Here is a 15,870-nt window from a genome sequence, read left to right as displayed (position 1 = left end):
TTTGCTGCAAGGTCCACATCTTGCCCCCAGCGTAGGCACCTCTCGACTGATACGACTGGCCCGGGCAAGCGCCATGCGAGCACCACCACCCTATCTCTCAAAACCGGGGCAAGTGTAACGATCGAGTGTGAAACTGGTTTTCTTCCCAACCGCGGAAACGTTCGCGTGCGACTTTGAGCTGCAACTCTGTTCAAGGTCGCGAGCTGGTTCATGGGAGAGGTGGGGGCTTCACCCCCAAGCTGACGGTCAGTAACCTGACCACTACAGTTAGTTTACGTTTCAAAGTGATTAATGTTTAAGAAATCTTTCAATTTTTTCTTAACAGTTTACAGTTATATTTTAAACACAAAGTTTTGTTCTGTAACCTTTGTTATGATGTTTGGGATTATTTTATCTTTATTATTGTTTATTTGGGAACTTTTTATCTTTATTATATCTATTTTTTGTATATTATTATATCTTTATACTTGTTTTGTGAATATTTTATCTTTAATAGTGTTTTGTTGTTTGTTTGTGTTTTATTGATTTTTTAATTTACGAAAACTTCTTTACATGTTTATTTCGCAACGAAACTTTACTACTCACCATATTAAACTATCAGTGGTTATTTCTGATATTTTCATTTGATCTTCAGGAACATCTCAGATAAATGTGAAAATATCACAGCAATTTAACCGATCGATTGAAGCTTGCCTCACTGCTTCTCTTTGAATAAAAAAACAAAATTCGCAAAAGCGATTGATAAACTCTGCTACCATACTCTTTCATCGAAACATATACTTGAAAGAAGGTAATAAAAATAATTACAGCTAAATTAAAATTTAGGTAAATTCCCAAACTATGACTCCTGCGATGGTTTTTCCATGTATCTATAATGGGACAAGTTATTTCAATTTTCCTTACGACGTTTACAAGCGAAAACCGGATAGCGCCTTAGGCTACCAAGTGTAGGTACATCATGGAGCGTATGATTGTTGTGTAATTGGCGAAGCACGGCTACATATACACCGTTTTCGAGCCCAGGTAAGCATCGTTCAACTGCTTCTGTATCACCGTTCAACCGCAAGTAAACATTTGACGTCCAAGTAAAATACTGTTGCCTATCTGTGCATAGTCCAAACGTAAATGAATAAAGTTCAATCGCAACGAAACATTTGATGCATCCAAGCGGATACGTTTACATGATAAAGGTTTAACTTCGTTTTGTTGATTTCATTTGCAAAGACCATTAGAATAAAAATAAATATAATTTATAACTAATTTATATTTGTATAATTCAGTCACATTAAAATTTTATGATAATCTGTATTCGGCGTAAAAAATTCTTGATCTTCGTAAGAAGTCGTTTTACAGTTGTTGTAAGTTTTCGTGGATTTCGGGATGACATTTTTTCATTATTTTTGTCTGCCATGTTCGTCAATAACTCACTTGAATGATTAAAAAAGCTCTTTGTGCTCCGCGGCTAATTATTTACCATAAGATTTCCTACTCAATGATTGTTTTCCAACGATTGTAAATAGCGATAATAGGACAAAAACGAATCCGGGCAATATAAACGTGCATTGACACCGGAGGCATAAAATGTTTCGTTGCGTTTGAACTTTATTCATTTACGTTTGGACCATGCACAGATAGGCAACAGTATTTTACTTGGACGTCAAAAGTTTACTTGCGGTTGAACGGTGATACAGAACCAGTTGAACGATGCTTACCTGGGCTCGAAAACGGTGTAACATGGGTTTTAAAACATCCACCTCAACATTCAAATTGAACTGTGTACTTTCTTCAAAAATTGTGTACGTCCAATACTCGTCTCAGGGGTTTGGGTAGCGACATCTGACAAACTGTACCGCATCCAGAACACGCATCCGAACATAAATCCAATATCGTCAAGCCTTTCCAATTAGAGTTCGCTATCGCAAACGAATCCATCTACGGATGAGAAAACTGTGTCCCATAGCAAAAACACGGTTCAACAGTCAACCAACACGAAGCACTTGAACCGTACCGAACCTTCCGTACTCGGGAAGGGAATGGTAAATAAGCTGGACTATTTCATTCGTTACGCCCAACTTAGGGACGAAAGGGCCATCGGACTGGATCTCGGACGATGAGAGCGCTTGCTGCATCGAACCAGGCCTTTTTTTTGCGATACGATATCTGCAAAAGTTTACTGCGACAGAAACTCCTGACCACCGGGAAAGCTCTCCATCAGAAAGTCTGCGCCATTCAATTTCCAGATGCCAACAACAACGAATCTTTTTACTCGTTGATGAATGTTGAAGGTAAAAAATAGTTTAAAATTATTACAAATGAGAAATTATTCACCCAAAATAGTCGGTAAAATATTGTTTGTCGTAAATTTTCGGTTACACAATTGATACTTTCTTTCAAAAGATAGACCTGGCAACGCTACTTGTTGCATTAAAAGAAACACTTAACCAATTCGGCTTGGAACCGGAATTCTGACCCTAAAGCAGTACAAAGAAACAATCCGCATAACTCGCAAATTTAGAAACGGACTTAATTGATCGAGCAAAAACGCAAACTGGCCATAGCAGAAGTAGCAGCGAACCCTTTTCTATAATAAACTGCACACTTAACCGGCCCCGAACTTATGGTGAATGTTTAAGTAGAATAATTCGCTGTACTTCCGAGCCGGTCGCCGGCGAAAGGACGCATTCTGCAGATGTCCACCGTTCCGTCCATGCGGCAGTCAACCCGAAGCATCAGCACAAAACTCCACTTCAAGCGAACCGGAAGCAATGACGACGACGACGACGAGTGTTGTGTCGCGGGCAGCCTCGTCCGGATATCGCTTGACGGTTGATGGAATGTAAAACAGCTACAATTTCTTCGCCGTTGTAACCAGGTCCCCCCCATCCCCGGACCGAGGGATATCCTGTCAGGATACCGTAACGAGTATGCCGGCCTCGACTTTCACCAAAGTTTACGCTCCATTTTCCACCGGCCCTCGGAGAGCTCGGCTCCTAAACCCAAAATCCCGTGGCCAGCGCTAGGGATCTTTTCGTCAATCGACAAGAACGGGGATCCGAAACTAGTCGGTCAAATGGCCCGGCGCTGGCAATGGCAGAAGTGTACCGCTCGTGGCACCACAAGCCAATGCGCACCGGAAGCGTACCATTACGCTTAATGAGCTTCAAAAGGAACCCACTAGGGTTTTGTCGTCATGGGCAAAGTTTCCTACCGGAATCGGTCGCTTTCGCGCGCGCTCTCACCGGGTAAGGGATGGACATTGAAAGTTTAGCGACATCTTCGGAGGGCGACCCTCCTGCTTTTCGGACCGGGTTTTCCCTTCTGGCGGGCAGAAAGAGGAAGCACAAACCATCGTCCAAGAGCACGCTAAGCTGGCCAATTAATTTTCACTGGGCCTCCCCCGTGCATGAACCCTCCCGGACACCGGGCATACGGTTGACCAGGGACTAAGCGTGCGAGGGGACGATTTTTACCGTCGAGCATTCGAAAGGACTTATTATGGAGGACCCTCCGTTTTGTAGTTTTTAATTCACCCTCGTTTGTGCCGTGAAGCATGATTGTTTCATTGTTTTATTTTTGCTTACTGGGAGTTTTTATTAACGTTGTTTCCAAGTTTCCGCAGCCGAACGACGGAAGGACAAAAGCGATGGGATGGGCGAGATAATTATTTTCCATTTCCCGGCACGCTGCCGGTAGATTTGATCCGAGTTTGATGAAGCGGTAACTTTTCGTTCGTTTTCCAAAATAAAACGTCTATCTGATGCCTTTGTTGAGTTAAACGATTTAAGGAAAATGGGAAGTGAAAAAAAAAGTAACAAAATCACATTCCTTTTAAAGGACACGATTTGTAGCCTGAAAACTAAAAATTAAAGTGAAAGAATAATCTCTTCACATAACTTTACTGCGCTTTGTAAAGAAAACCCACCTTCTTGATCGTTACGATGAAAACCTGTAGCCAGTAAAAGATTATCACCATAAAATGTAATTGAATTTCCACCCGGGAAAGGAAAGCCACTTCCGGCGCACTCTGCATTACCGCTGGCGGCAAATGAAGTTAATCAAAACAGCACCGTAGGAGAATAATATTTTTTCATCCGTCAGCGCTGTACCCGGCCGAAGCTACCAACCCAGCCGAACGTCCGATGGAAATATAAATTGTTAAAAATAATAGAATCGCTCCTCGCTCGGGTCCAACCTGGCCCGCCGAAGATGCGGCAAGCATTCCAGCTTTCCGAACAAATTGTTTTCATTTCCAAGCCGCAAATGTTCGCCGCTCGTCGATCACTTGCACTCGGCAGTCGGTCCTTCGACCGACACGGAATCCGACCTTCCCTTGTGCACCATCCCCCCAGCTTCCGTTTCGATGGAGACATAAAGTTGAAACAAATTGATCTCTTCCGCCCGCTCCCGGTCGAGTCGATTCGAGCGGAATAATATCAAAATACAAGATGGAACGAAAAATAAATTGTCCTGCCAGGCGAGAGCGCTACCAGCTGCTATTTCCGGGGAGGGTTCTCCAAAACGAACGAACCTAGGGACGGGAACTTTCTCCCCCCCCCCCCCCCCCCCCCCTGTCCTTGAGTTCGAGCGCCTCATTACCCCGCGGACAGGCCATGGACGATTTGTTTTCTGTTACGTTTTATCGCTCCACTTTTGTGATTCGATATTTGAATTTTGTCATCCAAGTTTTTGCCACAGGGAAAACACACACACACACACACACGCACACGCTGACAAGTGAAGCGTCCCAGTTTCCCGGTTCGTGAAGTTCGGCTTCATTTTGATTTCGCAAATCAATAAAAACAATACTGGTGATTGATTTCTGCTTTAAATTTCCATCTACAACTTTAGATTCCCTATCCACGTTGCCGGATGCATTAGCATAAGGGCACCGAGGGTCGAGGGTTAACTTTTCGGCCTTGGTCGGCTGCGTCGATTTATATTTCGGGGAAGTTTGGCATCAAACGGATGGTGTACAGATGCCCTTTCTAGGCCAAGTTTCAAATAAACTTTGTTTTAAAGTCAACCTTATTGGTTGTTTGTATTTTTCTTTCCAGTCGGTATTGATCTGGTTTCTTCTGGATGAACCAAATTTTATAGAATAAAATAATATTGGCTCCCAAATATTAGCTTTTACTGATTTATATCATCACAAATATTTTTAAACACGAAAACAAACGAAAAACGTACAAAATAAAACAGCAGTAAAACACCACTTGATCTCAACCGAATGATTGATGTAGTGTTCATTGCTTTCGTTGATCAGGTTACCCTTTTTTTTTGTTTTCACTCTTCAAACAGGGCCACCGATTCCACAAACCCGCCACACGGCAAAACCATTTATTTCTCCGGCAAAACTAACCCATCGCGGGAGACAAACAACCGAAACAATGCCGGTGATTGATTGAAGGAATTATATTTCTATCGATAACCTTTGCGGTTTCCCCCTTTTCCAGCCACCCAAAACCCCCCTGAAGCGGTGGATGAATCCCTGAAGCGCAGTACGCAAATCGTTTCCCCCGGGGTGGTTCATCCCTTTGATTGCATGCCATTTATGGCGCACAGTTGACTCAACCGAAGGCATCCGTTCCGGCACGGCAGGGCATCATACCGTACGGGTTGGTTTGCCAGCATCTACAACCGAGCCCGTCTTCCGGGAACGTTTCGTAAAGCTGAGAAGCTCCCGACGGGTGTTCCGTTGGCTCATATTTTAACCGCACCGAGCGATGGCTTCCGAGGATTTCGTGAGTTACCGCGGATGGACCGGGTTTGTTTTTGTTGATCAACGTAATTTAGTTTCGCAGTAGCTTATTCTGTTTTACTTTAATCCTTGTGAGCGGTGAAAGGAAATAAATTTAACGTTCCAGTGTGTCACGGGACATTGTAACAGAGACTTTTCACGCTTACCTGTTTTAATGTAAGACGATCATCAATAAATAGTTGTGTCACTAAAATTATTCACCGGTTCGGAAAACAAACAACCTTGGTGGAAAATCATTTTTATCGTTTTCCATTTACTTTCCATCATACCCTCCCGGTGAAGTGGATAAATCGGTGAATCAACCACCCTCCGGGACGCCCAAAAGCCGGAACGCCAGAACAGCAACCGACAAGCAAGCGGAAACTGTCACTTGATCACTGACGTTCGGATTTAACCGACCAAATCTGGTACCATTTGTTCCGCCCGATTGCATCCCGCGAACAGCCAGCTGGTCCTGGGTGTCACACGGAATTTTCCCGGGACGAATGAACCCCCCCAGGGTTCCGGGGCAGGCTGCGAGTGAAGCCGGATGACGGATGAAAAATTAAAATATATTTCATAAATTTCCATAACATAATTAATCAACGGTACGGGGCAAAGGTGGAGGCATGGAGGCGATGGAGGAAGTAAGTGCTTTTCGAAAGCTGTCTCGGTACTCGTCTCTTTCTCTCGTCGTCGGTGTACGGTGTGCGTGTATGTGTGTGTGGCTACGGAGCACCGGATCCTTGTTATCCCGGGAACCGATCGTTCCGGGCGAAGAGGGCGCAAGTTTTTCACCGAAATTGTCAAACACCTGCCAACCCGGAGGCTGCAGTCGAGCACCATATCATCTGGCCCGGTCAGGGGGACATAAATCTAGAGCAGCGTTAGGACCTAGGATGGGCTGCCCTGTGCGTGCTGTGGATCGGAGCACTTGCGAGGCAGCATTTTCCCTGGCAACGCTAGGTGAACGTCATGTCATTCGGTTGGCAAATTTATAGCATTCATTTGCCTTTCAACCTGCTCGTCCGTCTTTCACCTGTCACATCGGGCCATCGGGGGAGCCAACCGGTTGACTTTGTGCCAGGAGGACGCTGGGGATCGGTTGGTACGCTTTTCCGACATCATTACTCCCGGCCGGCCTAAAAAACGGGGTTTGGCCCGGAGTGAGGTTCATCAAAATGTTCATTACCGTGAAATGGCCCGAAGATGATGTGCCGGGTCGGTGACGGTTCCGGAAAAACAAAGGTACGCTTATCTCGTGCACCTTTCGGATCCCCGACCCCCGGGAAGGTGGTGCGTGTTTGCGTGTAGAAATAATAAACGTAAAATGTGGGACTTGCACGAAACCGTCCCGCAACCAGCAACCTGTAGTTGGATGAGTTGAGCCGTACCGCTTCCTATTGATGGTCATAAACTTTTGACACTTTCGGGAGCCAACGACAATCGGCGTTGTCAATCTAGAGCGTCGATTTAATGATAAGGCGCGTCTACCGAGGGTCGACATCAAATAAAACCCCACGCAAGCCACCCAACTACAAGAGCATATCCAATGGCAAACCCCTTATTGACGCCATCGGCCCAAATTTAACCATCGGTTGCAAAGTGTCCATCAACGCTTGGTACCGCCTGAGAACTGTTTGCCGCATTCCGGCAACGTCTGTGCCAACCACCAACTTGCGTCTGCAATTAAACGATTGATTAAATGATAGGCATTAGAACGAATCGTAATGGGCGCTCGTAAATTGGTTCCCATTAATTTTCCCGACCGCCAAACCGGGGTTCACACTGGCGTAACGCGTTTTCCTCCTCCTAAAGCCGAATGGGGCGTTTAAAAATGTAACATCTATTCGAGGGCCGATTTGATTTCCTTGTAATTACAAATAATTAATCAATCGAACTGTGACTTTCATAAGTTTGCAGGCTGAAAAATCTTTTAGAAATATTAAATCAAGCGGAAAGGCGAATATGGAACATTATGCAAAATTAATTAAATACACAATTAATTAATTATACAAAACCCATGGAGATCCTTCTGAAAATCTTTCTGAATGTTACAACTATTACAGTTAAGCACAACGTAATCCAAGATATTTTGAAAGTTTTTTATGTTTAAAATTGAAAAATTAGATGTATTTATCACTCTGAAAGTAGAAGACACACAAATCATAGTGTTATACTATTTGTTTTGACAGTTTTTGCTTGTCAATTCTGTAGCTTGAATCTTTTGAAATCAACTATTTTTTACGAGAACAAGTTTGGTTAAATGTTTTGGATCATGAAAATCCTGAACAAGTCTTGTCGATAAAAAAGTATTGAATTTTTATTTATTTATATTTATTATATTTTTATAAAATAATTTAACGTCTCTTTATTGAAAAGTATTAACTCTTCTTAATTTATTGTAAATGATCAATTTTATCTAGATGCAAAACGAAATTTATTATGATTTCCTAACGTTTGTGTGTATAATCCTTGCAGTAGATCTATCTTCAGACCTTCGCAATGGCTGTTTCTTTTATGAAACATGATGAGAGCCTCTAAATGTTAATAACTTTCAAGGATTTGTTCTATCAGAGAGTATCTACTTCAAATTATACTTCAACCAAATATATTTCACTTTGTCCGTTCCAGGTTTAGCTGCTAGTGGAGGCAGTGTTTTCCCCCAACCATAGCCATTTCCACCCAGTCCAAATCTTCCCTTTTTCATACAGGGATTTGCCTTTCATACACCAATTTGCCATGAAACACTGGAAATTTGCATAAAAGGTCTAACTTCTCCGGTTCTACCTCAGCGGAGGACTCTACAACCGACTTGTTACGGTGTAAAACCGGTCCCAAAATGAGTGTTGGAGCAAATTTAAAGTTTCGGAAACGTGCACGCTCGGGGGGGAAAAAAGTGAAACCATAATCGTCCGTTCTCGGTTGAATGCGATGGAACATAAAATGTGTGAAAGCTCTCTCATCGTTCGACCAATTGGCCGTATCTCAAAGCCCGGCCCACAATGCATTGTACTCACATGAAGCTGTCTTGTACGTCCATTTTACGGTCATACGGTTTCGGGTTGAAGAAGAAAAAGGAGGGGGAGGGGAAGAAAAAATCATGACTCCATCCCCAACCGTTTATCTTGCACCAGAAAAAGGAACCCCAAAATGCTAATCCTCCCCAACAATGGCCCACAGCATCAACCGGGAACGTATTATTTAATTCATGCAATACAGCACCAGGTTTTACTGGCGCATTTGTTTAGTTTTCGGAGACGAAAACCCGCACAGCGCACCGGCTAGCAGGGTTTGTCTTCAGCGAGGATTTGCCGCCCCATAAAAGATATAATCAGTTCCTTCCGGTTTTCCGCAGCACTTGCTGCAGTTGCGAGGGAAGGAAAGATCCGCCAGAAATCCTCCGGTATTTGCGTTCGAGATTCCCGGGAACCGGGAACCGAACAAGATCCCATCGAAGTAAACACACACACAGCTTGGGAGAAAATTCCGGAGATGAAGTCTAGTTCCGTTCGTGGTGGGATGCTTATCCTACCGATCCCCAACATGTACTACCTTTCCGGAACGCAGAAGTGAACGGGGTGAGGAACGAAACCTGGATCGTCAATTTAATTTGTCCCTTAATCCAATCTTTATCCTCTCACCGGAATCATACCGCTTTTTACACATACACGCACACACACACACGCGTGGCGCACGAAAGGAAGAGAAAAGATAAAAAAGTTTTCACATCCCGGCCATTTCCGCGTCTATTTGGAAAGGGCGGGAAACTAACCTGGTACCTTGTACGCTACCGTGTTGGATCTGATTTTTACCTTTCGCTTTCGACTCAACTCCCGCGCCGAAGAAAATTGCATTAGAATGAAGTTATTCCTTGCTGCCGGCTTCCGGGAAGAGCTCGCCAAAACTCCAACAAAACGCACAACTAAATCCGAACACGAGCTGGGTTGTAAATGAGGTTGATTGTTTTATTTTCCAACTTGTAATTTTCCCTCGCAGGCAACCCTCCCGAAAAAAACGATGGGAGCGGGAGATGCAAAGGGCATCATTATGCTGACCCCACGGAGGGTTGTCGAGAAGATGGAAAAACAAGCAAGCCATTATCGAAGCCATCCATCGTATCGATTAGTATTTGATTAACACGGACCGTGGGTCGGCACGCACGCAAACGAACGGGACGGCACGCACATCGGGATAACGGCCGGGGACGTCGTGCCCGGTGTCGGGTTCGTGCGTGCGTGCGTCCGTGCCCAAATACCCAACATAACTCATCGCCAAAACCTCCACCGACTGACTTACAAAACGGCTCTCCTCGGCACGTTGTCCATCCAAGCAAGCGGGGCGAGGAAAACTACCGAAAAACAACCCGTCTACCCACCAAACCCCGCAGGCTATTGATGAACAAGCGAAAGTGATTTCGGCATCACCGAGCGCCCACTTTCCGGAGGGAGCGCTGAAAGATGAAAGGCTCTCTCGCTGAGGGGAATATTAATGTCGGCATCGGCTGCGAACTGCTGGTGCGTACCCGGGGTATCGTCTTAAGTGCTTCACAGTTCCTTCCTTGCGAGGATCGCGGTCGCTAGGGAAATGGTTTGTTTTTCCCACACTGCTTCCAACGTGCATGTTGTTGTGAACCGCTTTTCAAACCCCCGAACCAAAGGCCACCGTGAAGAAACAGATTAGGCAAAAGACGACGGTCGGACTAAAAACCGAAGGCGACCGTGGTGGCCTTTAAAAACAATGTTCCCCCGCACTCGCACCCGGACTATGTTCATTTTTGCGCCCCGGGAAAGGTTTGTTTTCGCTCTCCTCCCCCCCCCCCCCCTCCCCTTCGTCAACGTCCTCGCCTTAAACTCGTCAACGTTGTTGTAACGCTTTCGGAAACATCCTTCCCGACCTTTCTCCCATTTTTTTTTCTGACTATGCAATTAGAAGGAAAATAACGATCCAACAGAGTAACACCTAAATGGACGTGTTTGAGTTGGCCCTCATTGTAAATACCTTGGAGAGGGGGGAAAAAGGGAGTTCGGTTTTCGATGCAGGGTGGAAAGTTTTCGACAGGCGGTCAACACTCCTCGCCCCCTCCCTCAAACTTTTAGAATGGGAAATCCATTAGGTGTGAAATGAAGTGTAAGGATGCGTGTTAATCTGAAGCAGGATATATTAAAGATTTATAGTCGAACCCCTCCGGATTCACTGGGGAAACTTTTCCTAAACTAAGCTGCTCACTATGGGGAACGATAAGGGAGCTGTTGGTGAATGGGGAGCTCGTTCGAAATTGGTTTACTCTTTCGAGGAATGTGTTAGAGTTTATTTGCAAACATCGATAAACTATTGAACCTAACAATTTTCCCGAGATACCCTTCTAAATTCCAGGGATTTCAAACCATAGACATGACAACGACATGAACAGTTCCGGGTTCTTTTGATAGGCAAACGATTACCCTGTAAAACCTGCCATCTGATCATCAATGTTATCGATGTCTATTTGTTTCGCATCGAAATGCTTGATTCAATAAATCAATTCAATTCAGAAATACCGACACAATTCTTTGTAAATTTCTCGTACCATTTCATTGCGTACAGATGGGAAAGGCTGGTTGAACTCTAGCATTTACCAAACATCTGAACACATAGCAAAACAAATAAACTGTGAGACATAATCTGGGATGAGCATTTGGGTAGGATACCTCAACCACGGATGGTTTATTTATTTTTTTCAATCGAGTTTCGTAAGTCGTTTCCATTCGATGTTTTAAATTCATTTTTTTTAGGTAAACCCACAGCCGAAAGTGTTCATTTCTAGATAAGTTTGGTCTGGTTAAAATTCGTGCATTTTACGCCAGCATAAGGAAACAAAACAAAACCACTTTTTAAATATATTTAGCTGTTGAATAATAGTGCCTAATGTCAGTCTAAATAGAAATTAACCAAACAATGTTATAGCAGTTGAAAATAAGTTTGTCTAGTTATGACTTTGGATGAGAGGAAACTGAAAGATGCACAATTGAGTTACATCTGTTTATTCTTTTATGAATAAATCTAAAATAATGTGCTTAAGACAAACTTTTTTATAAACAATAATATAATTTTGTTTACATACCTGGACTGATGTACCACACGATTGTAACTCGTTGTCTAGATGATATAAATTGTAGGCTGACAGAAGAAATTGACACTACACAAGAACCATCATCTAACATTAGCTTTCTGTTTGTCGTTTCATCAACCTACCAATCTCAAACCCTTTTTGTCCGCCACAGAAGTTGGAAACCATAGCATCAACAGTCTTATCTCAAATCAAAAACCCCTCCGCCATCATCTGCTGAGTGGTAATGAATGTTCACAACGATGAAAATAATAAATGCATAGTAGGAAAAATAAATGAGCATCCCGAAAAAGCATCTCTCTTACCTTCACTTTACAAGCTCTATAGACTGGTTGGTTTAAGATTTATAAACTACAAGAAACAAAGCATAGAAGCGCTCGCAGAAGCTTCCAGCGGCGAACGATTTGTTTCCGAGCTAAATAGTTACAAGGCGGTAAACACATCTCCATGCACACCCTCCACGGACATCCCCACCGGTTGCCGGAATGGCGAAGTTGCCGGAAGTTTCTAATTAAAACTCCGCGTTCGCCCGAAAACCACCCCCGAGGGGTGCTTATAACCCCGTTTTCGGTTGCACGAATTCTTTCAACCCTTCCGGCTTGTACCGGTGGGACTCCGTCGACCAAATCCCGCTTTGTACTCTCCCTCCTTCCAACTCCAAAAAACTAACCCCCCTTAGCCTGACCCGCAAAGGTTGCAACTATGTACATTTCCTGGCAGCTGCCAAGTAAAGCTCCCCGGGAAGGCTTCGGGATGAACTTTCCATTCGACGACGTTTCGCAATCCCGCAAGTGTGCATCGTACTAATGCATACACAACCCCCGGGGTTCCAAATGAAAAGTTCCGCTGCCTGTATGCTTTCTTTCCCGGATGTGTGTTTATTTTCTTTTTCTTTCATTTGAACTGCTTCTTGTACGCCGTCTTCGATAATCCTTTCGACGGAATTCGACGATCCAAAATCCAGCGGGGGGGCTGCCAATGGTGTGTTTGTAATTGTTTGCACGAACCAAACAAACAACCGCGCTGCCGACGTCATCTTCAATGAAACGCTGCGAACCGGTTGTACGAGGAAAATGTTTGCTGATTACTCCATCGGGGTGCAGATGCGTCAGGAAAGTGCATCGGAAAATCTTTACAGCTGCATTTGGGTATAGATTTCCACAATGCTGGAGAAGGACGCAGGCGAATAAGATAAACATAGCAAACCTTGTCGCTGTCCCGCTTTTTCCCTGCTCGACGAAATGCACTTGAATGCACCTCAATGCAGCTCGAATGGAAAAAAGCGGGGTGGAAAACTTCCCTTAAGGGAAGAAATAATTAAAACTCAATTCCGTTAGCAAAAGTTTACTCCCTTGCGAAGAAACATTCCTACACCTGCCCGCACCAGGGCACCAACCGAAAACACACACACACACTCACATACACTCCGATGGTAACGGTGGAAAAATCTTTTAATTGAACTTACCCACCCACTTTTCCGCAGCATTCGGGAGCGCACACCCGTTGCAACCGTTTCCTAGCACCAGCGAAGAAAAGTCTTCGCGTACTCGAAACAACTTTCCACCGCGCACAAATTATTTGTCGATTAACGATTGAGCTGTCGAGGGTTTGCAGCCAAACAAAAGTTTCCCTTGGCGGTGTCTCGTCGCTCCCGGGGATTTTTCCGGCCGACATTCCATCGCGCCGAGGGTGCTTTCGTCGTTCAAGAAAGTTCTCTTCAGGCTCCACGATGGCAAAAGGCTTCCCGGGGGCGCACGAGAGTGTTTGGCTTTCTTGCGCTGTTCGGTAGCATTTTCTTTCCCGTCCGCTTTTGTCACATACGGAAAATCACATCGCCGATGAAATAGTGTGATTAAGAGTGCTCACACGAGGCAAGCACCACCTAACCCTCCCACACACACACACACACACACGTACGTCACCAACCGTTGATGAAAAGCTCCACTCAGCTTCCCATTCAATCGGCACCGGCGACAAATGGGGAAAACCCGGCATGACAAAATGGCATGTGATTTCCGTACAATCGCACCGGAGACGACGGAACAAGGCGGAGGAAGGATAGGAGGGCAATTTTCCGACGAGGAAAAACTGTTTAAACCATTGCCTCGTCGTACGGTGCGATCGATTCGAGTTCGAGAAGTGGAACCTTACCACGTACGTGTGCGTACGTGTGCGCAATCAAATCTCAATACACCCGGAAGGCGGCTGGCGGAAAAGTGACAAAAACAATAAACAGTACATTTAATTCCGAACCAGCACGGGAATGGCCGGGGCGACAATGCGGAAAAGCAAAATGCACCCAACGATGCACTCGCATTTTCGGTTCGGTTTCTTTGGGTTCTTTCGCTCCCGTGCAAGTTTTTCCACTTGGACGACGACGATGAGGATGATTGTCGAGGAAAGTTTCGCCGTAGACGGGACGACGGTTCGACGTGGAAAAATGAGTGACAGAAAGAAATGGAGAAACAGAAAGAGAGGAAGGCAATGAAAAATCCTTTCGAAAAGCCATCGGAAAAGCATCCGAACGCAAGTGGCCAATATGTGCTTCGAGTGCCGCCCGGGAAGGGTGGGGAGGTAGGGAGGGCTTCTTCGGAAGGGGGAAGGGGGCGATAATAGCCGGGTGTCGAATTAGTTTTCCGTCCCAGTCGGAAGCTGTGTTTTTTTTCATTTTTCAGGTCGGTCCGTTTTTTGGGAAGCCTTGCTCACAAACACTACAAAAACCGAGGGGGTGAAATAATACTTGACGTGGGTGAACTAATCCCAAACCGTTAAAGTGGAATTGTTTGTTCGACACTGTTGCTAAACTGTTATTTTTCATCATCGTTCCCGGCGCAAGCAGGAGGGACGAAAAACGCCGGACCGGGCAGAAGAGAAAGTTGAAATAAATTGGATTTTTGCTGCAAGTCTCCCGGTGCATGTGCACGCGCTGGGAAAAACGGATACCAGGAGCAGGTTTCTCTCAAAGCGACGGGGACAAATATGTGGGATAGTTTAATTAAGATGCAACGGCCAGGGGCAGCTGGGAAACCGGAACGGGTTGGGGTGGAACAAAAAAGAGGAGCTGGAAAATAAACCCTCTATCGAATTGAGCGCAAAAAAAAGCACCAGCAGTCGAAAGGAGTCGAATGGCAACTTTTCATACAAATCATTGCCCATTATGTTTGCCCTCCTCGGGGAGAGCATGAGAGCAGACTCCATTCCACCCACCCCCGAGAAGGAGCCCGATGTGATATTGGCTTAAATTAGTTTACCGTCGAACCGGAACCCCGTTGCAGCCGGGAAAGAAGTGCATTATTTACTTGGTTATCGAGCGCAGCTCAGGGGAAATGTGTAGCGTATGAAAAATATACTTGCATTCAAACCCAACGCCGGGTAAGTAAATATTATTCCTGCTACAAGGGAATGCATGAGAATTGAGTTAAAATAAATTGAACCAGCCCCTGGCTGGTTACGTCGTGTTCATGGCATCCTTTACAAAACCATGGCAACCATCGGAAGGGTCGCCTTTTTCTTGACTAATGTTGAAGAACATACATCAATCTTGCATCTTGCCTTTGTGCCCGTTCTTGTAGCTCTAGAAACGAGAAAAAGGTTATACAGAATCCATCATATCTCAACAAGATCGGATGGCCATTAGTAGTAGCGGATAAAAACAGGGGTTCCCTTGAACGTTCCGCATCGATTCGCACAGTTTAATATATGCAATGGTAACTTTTTAAGAAACTCTCTTTCTCTACAAACTATCGTGAAGGTATAGTGAAAGAAAAGTAGTTTATGTTTAAATGTTTAATTTCATTTTTGTAAATTATCCGTGGGAATAAAACCGACCGGAACATTTAACGCATTCAAAGTTATGTTAACTGAGTATAACAATTTTGCATCCAAATTAGCATAATTTGAAAAGCCCAATATTACTAAGTTGTTAAATGAAATACTGATCAATGTTCGCTTTTGTGATTAACCTGGATAATCGACGTTTTACTGTATCATTAAATTGTAGCAATTTAGAGACATAGCATTACAA

The sequence above is a fragment of the Anopheles coustani genome, chromosome 2 (assembly GCF_943734705.1).
Source record: "Anopheles coustani chromosome 2, idAnoCousDA_361_x.2, whole genome shotgun sequence".
NCBI lineage: Eukaryota > Metazoa > Arthropoda > Insecta > Diptera > Culicidae > Anopheles > Anopheles coustani.
The sequence above is the reverse complement of the archived record's forward strand: the minus strand, read 5'-3'. Positions refer to the sequence as shown.